The following is a 15544-nucleotide window of genomic DNA, read 5'->3' as shown; positions in this document are numbered from 1 at the left end:
GCAGTCACCATCTGCGGTCATTTTGGAGCCCCCCCCCCCAAATAGTCTGTCACTGTTTCCACTGTTTCCCCATCTATTTGCCATGAAGTGATGTGATGGGACCAGATGCCATGATCTTAGTTTTCTGAATGTTGAGCTTTAAGCCAACTTTTTCACTTTCCTCTATCACTTTCATCAAGAGGCTCCTACCAAGAGCCACCTACCAAGCTTTAAAATTTCTCATGCCTGAGCCTCTCTGCTAGAGGTTCTGATTTAGTTGGTCTCTCATGGGCCAGGGCTCTGTTTTATTTTCAAGTTCTACTAGGTGATGACGATAGATCTCCCAAGTTTAGAACGCTCCCCTAGTATGGGAGCAGGGTAATTTCTAAGGGTTTATCTTAAGTACTTGGCAGAGGTTCTTCCTGGAAAGGAATATAATTTGGGATTCAAAAATTCTTTGCCTCACAATTTTACAGTAGGGGAGAGGGGAAATGACTTGGCCTAAAACACAGCATAAGGTTATAAATGCTAGTATTATATAGCCTCATCCAAAGCATCAATTCATAGGGAAGCATATTAAAGCAATGTAATGTTCAAAACCAAGTTCCGTGGTAAGCATCCGCTATAATAGAATGACTTATTCCAGAAGGGAAGTTTCATTTCAGGGAGCTTATCATGATATCAAATATGTTTTGAGTTAATGAAAACACAGGAAGCACCAAGTTAATAGGGCAATTTTAAACCATAAAACCTAATTTAACTGCACTTAGAATGACAATGCTCCACACAAAGGAAGTTTCACAACCTGATTGATCAAATGGAGAATTACTAGGATGCTTTGTGGCATTTCTTTTGAAGAAGAAAAGTTGGCTGGGAGAAGCAGGCTTCTTTAGAATATGGTTATTTACTTCTTAATTAAACACAGAATGATTAAAAAGAGATTTCACTTTAGAAGGCCACAGAACTGCTTGTTTGATAAAATTGTTGTAAGCCTTGAGACTCATTTTCATTTTAGTATTAATTCCTTATGTTTGTTTCAAAAATATTTAAATAGAGGTTCTTCCAGTTCAGTTTATATATTGGGTTTTTTAGTTGTTGTTAGAAGTAAGAAAACGTTTGAATGATGGGAGAAAATGTGTTTATTCTCATTTAAAAAAACTCTTATTTTGTGTAATACTGAAACTATCTCTTTTGATATGCATAACTATATTTTAGCTGCTTAATTTCAAATTGAATTATTTAGTTGAAAAATTAAAAGTCAATACTAATGAAACTAAGCTACTTGTTTCTCTCATTTTATGGATATTTTATAAAATATAAAACCAGCTGTTTCATTATAATTTTCCTGAATTGAATCTCCTTAAGGGCTCTGCTGAAATTATATTTGATCAATAGCTCTTTTAAAACTTCTCCTATAAAATTTTCTTCTTAGTAGTATTCTCTTTACGTATAAAAACTGATACCACTGTTGTGTGTTAAGAACTTATGTTAGGTCTTCTTAGTTCATTAGAATGCCATATTATGGTTTCCAGAACCAAATAGGCCAATTACTAAACAGAATATAAAAAATGTGCTACATGCAACAAGCAGTGTGCTACAAGTGGTTCACTTTTCTAATTTTGTAACTAGTTGTGGAGCATAATACATTTAGAAAGTATGAGTAGTTGAATTTAAAGTTAAAATAGTTCAAATGAAATATTACAAATTTAGTTCCTCAGTCACACTAGGTACATTCCCAGTGTTCAGTTGCCATATGTGACTAGTGGTTACTGTATTGGACAAAATATGGAACACTTCCATCATCACTAAGTTCTACTGAGCACTGTTGGATAGGCCTGATTGTTAGAAATATTTTTTAAAAAGCGTTGCTTTCTGGAATGTAATAGGATAATTGTAAGAATTCTTAAATAGAATCAAATGAAATATTAGATAAGGAAATATTATGCCACATATGGACTATTTCTTAAAACAACTGACCCTCTAGAAGAAGAGCCCTGAGTGCATTGCACGCACCATTTCCTATCAGAGTTGGTCGCCTGGAGCTGGTGGACATCTCAGCTCTGTAACTAGGTCATAAGGGTTTTGAAGGCCACATCTTTTAGCCAGTGTCCTCACAGCACTAGCACCCAGAAAGAGTGTTGTGCATAAAGGGGGCACTCAACGAATTATTACTAAAAGCACCAAAGCAATGTGAAGCAAGGAGAGACTCCATAAATACTGACTGTATGCTTGATCAGTAGTTTGTGTCTCCTGACCCAATCCAGCACTCCACTGTATGGTCATGCTGAACATTACTAAGCCATGTCCTCCCTCTGAGTCAGATGCTTCATGGTAGAGTCACAAAAGCTATGTTCTCTCAACCACTCCCTGAACTAGAAGTTACCTACACTAATACAGAGCTCCTATTCCCCATCATAACCTCCTTACACTTAGTCTAGAACCAGTCACTGAACATACACTAGCTCTCCCTGCTTCTCATGATTTAATTATTCACCTTAAATTGCAATATGGCTACCTCCAAAAAGTTTACCCATCTTTAATTGTCTCTACTGCTTTTCTTATTATGGGAGATTGATACTCCAAATACACACACACGCACATACACACACCACCACATGCTCACTTTCTCTCACATATACATAAAAGCAATGATGAACTCTCTCCCAAAATCAGTAATATCATTTTATTTCAAAATATTTGCAATGTGTAAATTTCACAAGATACTGACCTTTCATTTAAAATTTAATTTAAGAAAGATTCTTCAGAAAAAAGTAATCTTTGAATGTTAGTTTAAAACTTTCAGAAGCACACACAAACAGCTTCATTTCTAGATTCAAGCAAGACAAACATTTCCAAGTATTTTCTAATCCTTTTATGATTATTTAACTCAGAATAGCATATCTCTTTTCCCACTAGACTGTATGTATTGAAAAGGTACTGAGATTATTGCAAAAGAAGGTAGGATTGGAAATATTGACATGATTGTGGTCTGAAAATCTTCCCTTAATACATTGCATGTGTTTTTGAGACAGATGTTTGGAGGACATGTTCTTTAGGGCAGAACCAGCAGAAGTGTAACGCTATGGCTGGACACCTGTTAAGCCCTTCCATGCCATCTGCTTACGGGAATGTACACATGACCTTAAAATGGCTGCTACTTTTGGAGGTAATTTACTAGGGTTGAGACTATACCTCCCACAACCATGAGACTTAAAAAGAAATTTATCTCAGAAGGCAATGTTGTCTCTAAGCATGAGCTTCATTTTATGAGCTGAGCTCAAAGGCCCTGACATTTAGAAACGACAGTGTGTCAGTGTGAGGTTCTTTTGAATAATCTTCCTTGGTTTTATCAGCTTTGTAAAATGTTACTAAGTGCCAGTATTCAGTTTATGAAATGTTTTAACTGTTGAGAATGTGATGTTGACCAGAAAGGATAGAGTCTTTAGCTAAGATTGATCAAAGATAGTTCAGTGAGTGACTGTTTCAAAAGTAGAATGGTGGTGGTGGTGTTTGATGGTTTTGAAGAGAAATAAAAGGATTCCCTAGTTGTTGTTTTAAGATAAATGTTCAGTTTTATGTCTTTTAAAAGGTTTTATGTCATAACATTTTATGTTTGGAATTACAATGAATCAAGGAAATGTTTTTAAAAATATTCATTATTCATAGTTAAGGGAAATATAATTCTGCTATCTAAAAAGGAATTTAATGACTTCCAATACATCTTAATGTTAAACAGTTATATGATCATGAATAGTTCTTGGAAATTCTATGAATGAATATCCCAAGAATGTGCATGTTTCTGTGTGTACAGATATGTCTGTCTGTGTTTGATTTAATGGAAGCCATGGACAAATTACTATCCCGTTTATTTGAATAACTTGCTCAGTGTAAGAATCACTGAAAGAAAATAGGCATAGAAATGTTTAATAACTAGCTTCTAGTAGACTCATCAGAGAAAAATTGTGATAGAGGAACTGAGACTTAAAAAAGCAAGCTTGGTAATGTCCTAGATTGGTTTATATGAGAAAGAAAAAATTAATTTAGCTTTTAAAATTATAATAACATTAAGAGCAATAAAACACATCAATGATTCTGAAACTACCTGAGGTTAAGTACCAGCTCTTTTTGTTGTGTTTTGCTTTCATTTCCAGTTCCTTAAGGACCAATACTTCAGTAAAAAAATCATAAAAATCAGTAACTAGAAATGGTAATTTTTTTAAGAAAACAAAGCCATACAAAAGTAGCCAAGGATTTTTATTGTTTCATTCAGAAGATGTTATCAGATTGCTATAAAAGTTATTAAATGCTTACCCTCACTTTATATACTTCTTTTATGGAAGAGCAATGAAAACAATTTCTAGACTAGCTCTGGTCTGTGGCCACATTTTAAATAGAATTGCTTTACAGCACTGTGTATTAAACTGAGTACATGGGTATATTCTCAGGGAGTTATGAAATACCTGCAGAAAAATAGTATATATTTATATATTAGGTAAATCATATTTTATTTTGATGATATTAAAAATAGTATAAGTGCATTCTTTATTATCGGGTAGACCAGAAAGTACCAATGCATGATATAAGTGTCCACATCTGTGTTTGTGTTTTCAATCAAGTCGGCCACAAGTAATATTCTAAATGTCAAGGTCTGATGAATAAAGACAAGAGGATAAATAAAGAATGTGATATTTTGGAGAGTCACTTTTATTAAATGGGAAAGCTGGGCCTTGAATCAAAGTATTTTAATTCCAACTTTAATGTGCTTTGTTTTAGTTTTAATACAAATGCATACCATAAATGAATTGATTTATGGGAATCTTTCATTTTGAAGCAGATTTTATCACTTCATACCATATGAGAAAGTAATAAAACCAGACCCTTAATTCCACTGTTTTTCTATCACAACTTACATAACATTTCCCCCTGTACTACTTTTATTTGTATAATTGCACATTTTAATGCAAAAGTAGAAGCCAATAATCAAATATTTGTGAAATCCACCTTTGACTCAATGAGGAAGCACATTAAATGTAAATATTAGAGAAATGGTCCATATTCTTGAGGTTTTTAATTTTCCTTCTTTTTGGGGGGTATGTAGGCAAAGAAGAGTTACAAGCATGTAAATGCAGAATAAGATCTTATTTGTCAGTAGGCCAACTTATGTATTAATATTTCATAATTAAATATACAAGCAATTCAGAGAAGAGGAGGCTCAAGCTCAATTTGAGCTGGCTTCGTCAATGGTAGCCTCACCAAAGAGCCTGACCAAACTTCAGTATGAATTGTGTTTCTCTCCTTTTTTTAAAAAAAACATAGATGTCCAATTGACTCTTAAACATCACAGGTTTGAACTGCACAGATCCACTTATACACAGATTTTTTTTCCAAAAATATGTATGACAGTGCTACACGGTCTGTGGTTGGTTGAATCTGTGGATGCAGAACCATGGACATGTAGAATCCACTGTAAAGTTATACGCGAATTATTGACTCTGTGAAGGGTCAGCACCCATAACCCCTGCCTTGTTCATGGGTCAACTGTATATTATGGCTACTTGAATGATTTTCTAACACTGAACATCTAAACATTAATTGTGATGTAAAAAATAAACTAAAAACTTTTGTAGGTCCCACTAATTCAGTAATAAAGACTCTGGCAATTAGTTATTTTCCTTAATGATTGGAGAAAACTGAATATTAGTTAAATCCCAAATCTTTTCTTTCTAGATGAGTTTTCAGTATTTCTACTTTTTATATAATGTCATCTCCCAATGACAAAATATTACTTAGTGATGGATTTGGGAACGTATTAAAGTTATTTAGCATTCATTGCAATGGTACATGGTGAAATATGCACTTCCATTTGTGAAGTATGTCAATCACCATTCCACCTTGACAAAGGGAACAGCAGTAAACATTTTATCAATGAAGAATTCCCAGGGTCACGATGTAGCAGATGAGTTGGGACTGATATAGCTTCCCCAAAGTCCCATTAAAATAGCTACACATAAACATGTGCTGGTGTGCAATGTGATGTGCTTGTGTAAATGTTTCCATTTAGGGAACTGTCCAGCATTAGTACTAAAAATACTCCACTTTGTGCATATGCCAGGCCTGAGTATATCGTTTCTCATTGGAAAAAGGGTCTATACCTAACTTTTCTAAATAGTATCTATTAAAATTGTTCTATATTATAAGAGAAAGGAAAGATTTTCCTGAAGGTTCAAAGTAGCAACATTTTTCTGACAGTATGTTCCCAATAAAAGAGGTGAAAAGTTTAGAAGATATCTTGGTGTCCTCAAAAACAAGTTAGAATACATGATCACTATTAATTAAGAAACTGGGAACCCTAGGGAGAAAATTTAACGATGAAGGGCAGAGGTGCAAAAGAACTTGTTAAAACAAGAAAGGAGTGAGAGGAAAATCAAATGCAACGAGGAATCTAAAAGCTGCATTTAAAGGTATTATAATATGAAATGACAGAGAAAGTTGAACAAATTGTATCAGTCAATGAAGCAATGTCTCCAGAATACAAAGTAAAATAAAAATATATAAGAGAATGAAAGAGTTGTAGGGGGCAGAAAATAGACATCTAACCTCATAAATACATCTGATTTAGATGAAGAAATCATAAAATCAAAAAGTGGTCAGTATATTTGCAACAAATAATTACAAAGATGCAATAATGGGAGTGATGTAGTCCAGGAACATGGCTGTAGTTCCTGAAGCAGTCTTATGACCTAACTTCAATGCTGCTTTTCCATAATCAGAGACGTTCTTGCCCCTCCAGGGCACCCACCCAATGGGCTAGGCAAAAGTCAGGCCTATGGACACCCCGGTAATAGGTCCCAAGACACGACGGTTCCCTGAAGCAGACTTGAACATGCAGAAGAAAACTCAGTGACCCCAAAGACAAGTCATTTGAAATTATCCAGTTGGTAAAAAAGAGAGAAAAAGAATGAAAAAACCTACGTGACTTATCAAGCACCATCAGGATAACCAGTATATGCATTAAGGGAGCACAAGAAGGAACAGAGAATGAGAAAGGGTCAGAAAGCTTATTTAAAGAAATAATGAGGAACATCTTCCAAAATCTGGAGAAGGAAATGAACATTCAGATCCATGATGTTCAGAGAACCTCTAGTAGGCTGAACTGAAGACAACTTCAGTGAGACACTGAGACACATTATATTGTCAACAATCTAATACAGACTTCCAGTTTCTGATTCCACACGTAAGGACCTTGGAGGATACCCCTCTATCCTCACAGCAACTAAAAAGCTGAACAGACTGAAAAACCAACAGCTCTTCATGGGTCCACGAGAGAGATGAAGAAAGAATAAAGACACAGACAAGGAAATACAAAAGAGTCATGGCTCACCAGAGCAGAAACTCATGAATAATAACTGCTACAGAAAACAGTGCTGGGTAGGAAAACCTGAATTATAACTAACAAAAAGTTATCTTTTCTGACCACAGTGGTATGAAACTAGAAGTTACTAACAGGAGGAAAGATGGGAAATTCACAATTATGTGGAAAGTAAACAACACACTCCTGAAAAACCAATGGAGCAAAAAAGAGAAGTAAAATTAGACAATACTTGAGATGATTAATCATACACTGAAGAGATATCTGCACTCCCATGTTCATTGCAGCATTAGTCATAATAACCAAGATATGACCACAACCTAAGTGTCCATCAGTGAGATGAGTGGATAAAGAAAATTATACACATACACACTGGATTATTATTCAGGTGTAATAAAGAAATCCTGCTAATTGCAACAAATGGATGAACCTGGAGAACATTATGCTAAGGGAAATAATCCAAAGAAAGACAAATACTGTATGAGCTTACTGCATGATCTCATTATGTAGAATCTAAAAAAGTCAGATTCACAGAAGCAAATAGTAGAATGGTGGTTGCCAGAGCTGGGGGGGTGGGGGAAATGAGGAGGTATTTGTCAAAGACTGCCAAGTTTTAGTTATGCAGGATGAATAAATCCTGTTGTTCAGGTTGTTCAGTCGTATCTGACACTTTGCGACCCCATGGACTGAAGCACGCCAGGCTTCCCTGTCCTTCAATATCTCCCGGTGCTTACTCAAACTCATGTCCATTGAGTTGGTGATGCCATCCAACTATCTCATCCTCTGTCATCCCTTTCTCCTTCTTCTTGTCTGACAAAATGTGGTCCACTGGAGAAGGTAATGGCAAGCCACTTCAGCATTCTTGCCTTGAGAACTCCACGAACAGTATGTATAAATCCTGGAGAAGTATTATATACATCATGATGACTGTAGTTAATAATATTCTATTGTGTACTTGAAATTTGCTAAGATAGTGTATCTTAAGTGTTAGCTCAAAAAAAAAGGTAACTATGCAAGGTGATATATGTTAATTAGCTTGATTGTGGTAATCATTTCACAGTATATATGTTTATCAAAACATCAGGGGAACTTTCCTGGAGGTCCAATGGTTAAGACTTTGCCTTCCAATGAAGGGGAGGCAGGTTCGATACCTGGTCTGGGAGCTAAGATCCCACATGCCTCATGGTCAAAAAACTAAAACATAAAACAGAAGCAATGTTGTAACAAATACAATAAAGGCTTTAAAAATGGTCCACATTAAAAAAAAAAAGCCTTAAAGAATAATGTTGTACACATGAAATGCATACAAGTTTTATTTATCAATTATGTCACAATAAAGATGGGGAAAAATATGGGTCTAACTTAACTCATCTTAAGATGAGCAGACAAGTCAATGGATAGGACAAATGACCCTGAATTAAATAAATTAAAAATATAAGTATTAATATATACACAGACATACATACATAGAGACATACATATATGTGTGTGTTTTTATATAATAATTTAGAGAGTTTATATGAAAAATGAAACCATAAGACATGTGGAAAAGTTGCCGGTTAATGAATCTCAAGATAGACCACAATTTTCCATAATTTTTTTAATTAAAAAAGAAGAGAGATGATCCTCAAAAGATAAAAGATTTTGACTACATTAAAAAGAACAAAATCAAAAGATAAAAAACTTAATGACTAGCTAGGTTAAATATATTCAACAGACATGAAGGGATTGAATTTCTAATACAAAAATTGTTCTGTAAATCCACTTTTTAAAAGCAGCAAAGCTGTGCTCGCTTCAGCAGCACATATACTAAAATTGGAATGATACAGAGAAGATAAGCATGGCCCCGTGCAAGGATGACATGCAAATTTGAGAAGCGTTCCATATTTTTATGAAAGAGAAAAACCTACAATGCAGATTACTGCACCCAGCAAGGATCTCATTCAAATATGAAGGAGAAATCAAAAGCTTTACAGACAAGCAAAACCTCAGAGAATTCAGCACCACCAAACCAGCTCTTCAACAAATGTTAAAGGATCTTCTCTAGACAGGAAACACAGAAAAGGTTTAAAACTCGAACCCAAAACAGCGAAGTAAATGGCAACAGGTTCATACTTATCAATAATTACCTTAAATGTAAATGGGTTCAATGCCCCAACCAAAAGACAAAGACTGGCTGAATGAATACAAAAACAAGACCCTTATATATGCTGTCTACAAGAGATCCACCTCAAACTAGGAACACATACAGACAGAAAGTGAATGGCTGGAAAAGCATATTTCATGCAAACAGAGACCAAAAGAAAGCAGGAGTAACAATACTCATATCAGATAAAATAGACTTTGAAAAGAGACAAAGAAGGACACTACATAATGATCAAAGGATCAATCCAAGAAGAAGATATAACAATTACAAATATATATGCACCCAACATAGGAGCACCACAATATGTAAGGCAAATGCTAACAAGTATGAAAGGGGAAATTAACAGTAACTCAATAATAGTGGGAGACTTTAGTACCCCACTCATACCTATGGATAGATCAACTAAAAAGAAAATTAGCAAGGAAACACAAACTTTAAATGATACAATGGATCAGTTAGACTTAATTGATATCTATAGGACATTTCACCCTAAAACAATGAATTTCACCTTTTTGTCAAGTGCACACGGAACCTTCTCCAGGATAGATCACATCCTGGGCCATAAATCCAGCCTTGGTAAATTCAAAAAAATGGAAATCATCTCAAGCATCTTTTCTTATCACAATGCAGTAAGATTAGATGTCAACTACAGGAAAAAAAACTATTAAAAATACAAACATGGAGGCTAAACAACACACTTCTGAATAACCAACAAATCACAGAAGAAATCAAAAAAGAAATAAAAATATGCATAGAAATGAATGAAAATGAAAACACAGCAACCCAAAACCTATGGGATTCAGTAAAAGCAGTGCTAAGGGGAAGGTTCATGGCAATACAAGCCTACCTCAAGAAACAGGAGAGAAATCAAATAAATAACCTACCTCTACACCTAAAGCAACTAGAAAAAGAATAAATGAAGCACCCCAGGGTTAGTAGAAGGAAAGAAATCATAAAAATTAGGGCAGAAATAAATGCAAAAGAAACAAAGGAGACCATAGCCAAAATCAACAAAGCTGAAAGCTGGTTCTTTGAGAAGATAGATAAAATAGACGAAGCATTAGCCAGACTCATCAAGAAAAAAAGGGAGAAGAATCAAACCAACAAAATTAGAAATGAAAATGGTGCGATCACAACAGACAACACAGAAATACAAAGGATAATAAGAGATTACTATCAGCAACTAAATGCCAATAAAACGGACAACCTGGAAGAAATGGACAGATTCTTAGAAAAGTATAACTTTCCAAAACTGAACCAGGAAGAAGTAGAAAATCTTAACAGACCCATCACAAGTACAGAAATCGAAACTGTAATCAGAAATCTTTCAACAAACAAAAGCCCAGGACCAGACGGCTTCACAGCTGAATTCTACCAAAAATTTAGAGAAGAGCAAACATCAATCCTTCTCAAACTCTTCCAGAAAATTGCAGAGGAAGGTAAACTTCCAAACTCATTCTATGAGGCCACCATCACCCTAATCCCAAAACCAGACAAAGATGCCACAAAAAAAAGAAAACTCCAGGCCAATATCACTGATGAACATAGATGCAAAAATCCTTAGCAAAATTCTAGCAAACAGAATCCAACAACATGTTAAAAAGATCATACATCGTGACCAAGTGGGCTTTATCCCAGGGATGCAAGGATTCTTCAATATTCCCAAATCAATTGATGTGATACACCACATTAACAAATCGAAAGATAAAAACCATATGATTATCGCAATAGATGCAGAGAAAGCCTTTGACAAAATTCAACATCCATTTATGATAAAAACCCTCCAGAAAGCAGGCATAGAAGGAACATACCTCAACATAATAAAAGCCATATATGATAAACCCACAGCAAACATTATCCTCAGTGGTGAAAAACTGAAAGCATTTCCCCTAAAGTCAGGAACAAGAGAAGAGTGCCCACTCTCACCACTACTATTCAACATAGTTTTGGAAGTTTCGGCCACAGCAATCAGAGCAGAAAAAGAAATAAAATGAATCCAGATTGGAAAAGAAAAAGAAAACTCTCACTGTTTGCAGATGACATGATCCTCTACATAGAAAACCCTAAAGACTCCACCAGAAAATTACTAGAGCTAATCAATGAATATGGTAAAGTTGCAGGATATAAAATTAACATGCAGAAATCCCTTGCATTCCTATACACTAACAATGAGAAAACAGAGAAATTAAGGAAATAATCCCATTCACTATTGAAACGAAAAGAATAAAATACTTAGGAAAAAATCTACCTAAAGAAACAAAAGATCTATGTATAGAAAATTATAAAACACTGATGAAAGAAATCAAAGATGACACAAATAGATGGAGAAATATACTATGTTCATGGATCGGAAGAATCAATATAGTGAAAATGAAAATACTACCCAAATCAATCTATAGATTCAATGCAATCCCTATCAAGCTACCAAAGGTATTTTTCAGAGAACTAGAACAAATAATTTCACAATTTGTATGGAAATACAAAAAACCTCAAATAGCCAAAGCAATCTTGAGAAAGAAGAATGGAACTGGAGGAATCAACCTCCCTGACTTCAGGCTATACTACAAAGCAACAGTCATCAAGACAGCATGGTACTGGCACAAAGACAGAAACATAGATCAGTGGAACAAAATAGAAAGCCCAGAGATAAATCCACACACCTATGGACACCTTATCTTTGACAAAGGAGGCAAGAATATACAATGGAGAAAAGACAATCTCTTTAACAAGTGGTGCTGGGAAAACTGGTCAACCACTTGTAAAAGAATGAAACTAGAACATTTTCTAACACCATACACAAAAATAAACTCAAAATGGATTACAGATCTAAATGTAAAACCAGGAACTATAAAGCTCCTAGTGGAAATCATAGGCCAAACACTCTCTGACGTAAATCATAGCAGGATCCTCTATGACCCACCTCCCAGAGTAATGGAAATAAAAGCAAAAATAAACAAATGGGACCTAATTAAACTTAAAAGCTTTTGCACAACAAAGGAAACTATAAGCAATGTGAAAAGACAGCCTTCAGAATGGGAGAAAATAATAGCAAATGAAGCAACTGACAAAGAATTAATCTCAAAAATATACAAGCAACTCCTGCAGCTCAACTCCAGAAAAATAAGCGACCCAGTCAAAAGATGGGCCAAAGAACTAAACAGACATTTCTCCAAAGAAGACATACAGATGGCTAACAAACACACGAAAAGGTGCTCAACATCACTCATTATCAGAGAAATGCAAATCAAAACCACAATGAGGTACCATCTCACACCGGTCAGAATGGCTGCTATCATAAAGTCTACAAACAATAAATGCTGGAGAGGGTGCAAAGAAAAAGGACCCCTCTTACACTGTTGGTAGGAATGCAAACTAGTACAGCCACTATGGAGAACAGTGTGGAGATTCCTTAAAACACTGGAAATAGAACTGCCATACGACCCAGCAATTCCCACTGCTGGGCATACACACCAAGGAAACCAGAATTGAAAGAGACACGTGTACCCCAATGTTCATCGCAGCACTGTTTACAATAGCCAGGACATGGAAGCAACCTAGACTTCCATCGGCAGATGAATGGATAAGAAAGCTGTGGTACATATACACAATGGAATATTACTCAGCTATTAAAAAGAATGCATTTGAATCAGTTCTAATGAAGTGGTTGAAAGTGGAGCCTATTATACAGAGTGAAGTAAGTCAGAAAGATAAACACCAATACAGTATATTAATGCACATATATGCAATTTAGAAAGATGGTAACGATTACCCTATATGCGAGACAGCAAAAGAGACACAGATGTAAAGAACAGACTTTTGGACTCTGTGGGAAAAGGCAAGGGTGGAATGATTTGAGAGAATAGCATTGAAATATGTATACTATCATATGTGAAACAGATTGCCAGTCCAGGTTTGATGCATGAGACAGGGTGCTTAGGGCTGATGCACTGGGATGACCCTGAGGAATGGGATGGGGAGGGAGGTGGGAAGGAGGGTCAGAATGGGGAGCACATGTACACCCATGGCTGATTCATGTCAATGTATGGCAAAAACCACCACAATATTGTAAAGTAATTAGCCTCCAATTAAAATAAATTTAAAAAAAAAGAAAAGCAGCAAAGTACATGATTGAACAGGTTAAAAAATGATAAGAATAAATAAAATGGTCAAGAAATTTATGGACTGTTTTCAACATCATGAATAATTTGGTAATCAAAGATATGCTAATCAAAATTATAAGATTACAATTTTTCCTCATAGTATTATCAAAAGTTTTATAAAATAGACACCTTCATATCCTGCTGCTCAGCATAAGATTAGTAAAACTTTTGTGCAACACCTACAGGGAATTTTAGGTCTAAAAATTCACAAACATGATCTAACAATTCAAATACTGGGAATATACCCTTAAGAAAGTAATTACTCTTACAAAGACTTACGTAATAGGAGCTTTGTCACAGTGGTATTTATAGTAGCCAAAAATTTAAATTATCCAAATCACAAACAATAGAGTAATTATGCCATGATCATTCAATGAAAATTTAAGATGCCTTAATAGTATGCAGCATGGTAGTTTACTTTTTTCCATTAAGTGAGCTGTCTCCTTTTTTTGGATTAGGATTTTTTTTTTAAATATGATCTCACGTATAATCTTAACATAGCAGAGAAAAGCAACATTGAATTAGGGTAAATTTATTTAATGATTACTAGTCTTTTAAAATTTATAGAGTTGCAATAAGACTCATCATATTATTGTCAGTAATGCTCCATGTGTGTTTGAAAAGCTTTTGTGTTCTGAAATTGTTGGCTACATTAGCTCAAGCTAGTTGGTTGCATATCTCAAATTTTATATATGGTGCTAATTTTTCTTTTTTGTTTTTGCCTGCTGTATCTATCAGTTGGTAGGAGGAATTTTGAAAACATTTACTCACCTGGACTATTTGTGTACTTGTCTTCACAATCTGTCAAGTTTTAAAACATTATATATTTTGACACTGTATTTTGAGATGCATAATTTTATAGTCTCAGTATGTGTTCTGGATATGTCTTTCTGATAAGGTGAAATTCTTACTATTATATGGTGGCCTTCTTTATATCTAATAGCCCCTTTTTTTAAGTCTATTTCATGTATTATTAATATTGGCAGGCCAGCTTTATTTTGTTTGTATTTGCTATATATGAATATTTTATATACTATTTTGTGTACTTTTAATTTAGATGTGCCACTTATGAAGACATTTAGTTGGATTTGATCTTTCTGTTCCTGTCTGAAAATCTTTGTTAACTAGAATTTTTAGTTCATTTTTAATTGGTATTTACTGGAAGAAATGAACAGATTCTTAGAAAAGTTCAATCTTCCAAGACTGAACCAGGAAGAAATAGAAATTATGAATAACCCAATTACAAGCACTGAAATTGAAGCTGTGATCAAAAATCTCCTAAAAAACAAAAGTCCAGGACCAGATGGCTTCACAGGAGAATTCTATCAAACATTTAGGGAAGAGCTAATGCCTATCCTTCTAAACTCTTTCAAAAAATTGCAAAGGAAGGAACACTTCTAAACTCATTCTATGAGGCCACCGTCATCACCCTGATACCAAAACCAAACAAAGGCAACACAAAAAAGAAAACTGCAGGCCAATATCACTGATGAACATAGATGCAAAAATCCTGAACAAAATTTTAGCAAACAGAATTCAGCAACACATCAAAAAGCTCACACACCATGATCAAGCTGGGTTTACTTCAGGAATGCAAGGATTCTTCAATATATGCAGATCAATCAATGTGATACACCATATTAACAAATTGAAAGATAAAAACCATATGATAATCTCAATAGGTGCAGAAAAAGCCTTTGACAAAATTCAGCACACATTCATGATTAAACTCTTCAAAAAATGAGCATTGAAGGAACCTACCTCAACATGGTAGACGCCATATATGATAAGCCTACAGCAAACATTTTTAATTGGTATTTGGAATCATCTCTACCATATTTTGTGCTTTCTATTTACCTGACATTTTTTATGTGTCATTTTCTCTGACTT

The 15544-nt window shown here is 34.8% G+C and overlaps 1 protein-coding gene and 1 non-coding gene across 3 annotated transcripts in view; both read left to right on the top strand.

The window, feature by feature from the left end:
* IL1RAPL1 (interleukin 1 receptor accessory protein like 1) overlaps positions 1-15544 on the top strand; it is a 1447392-nt gene that overhangs the window by 1261973 nt on the left and 169875 nt on the right. The window lies entirely within an intron of this gene.
* On the top strand, positions 9134-9239 carry LOC145537354 (U6 spliceosomal RNA). Its single transcript, XR_014076373.1, has one exon. It is a non-coding gene; the product is annotated as a U6 spliceosomal RNA (small nuclear RNA).

The sequence above is a fragment of the Giraffa tippelskirchi genome, chromosome X (genome assembly GCF_054371585.1).
Source record: "Giraffa tippelskirchi isolate mGirTip1 chromosome X, T2T-mGirTip1v1.2.pri, whole genome shotgun sequence".
Taxonomy (NCBI): Eukaryota; Metazoa; Chordata; class Mammalia; order Artiodactyla; family Giraffidae; genus Giraffa; species Giraffa tippelskirchi.
Note: the sequence above shows the minus strand (reverse complement) of the source record. Positions and strands in the feature narration are given on the sequence as shown.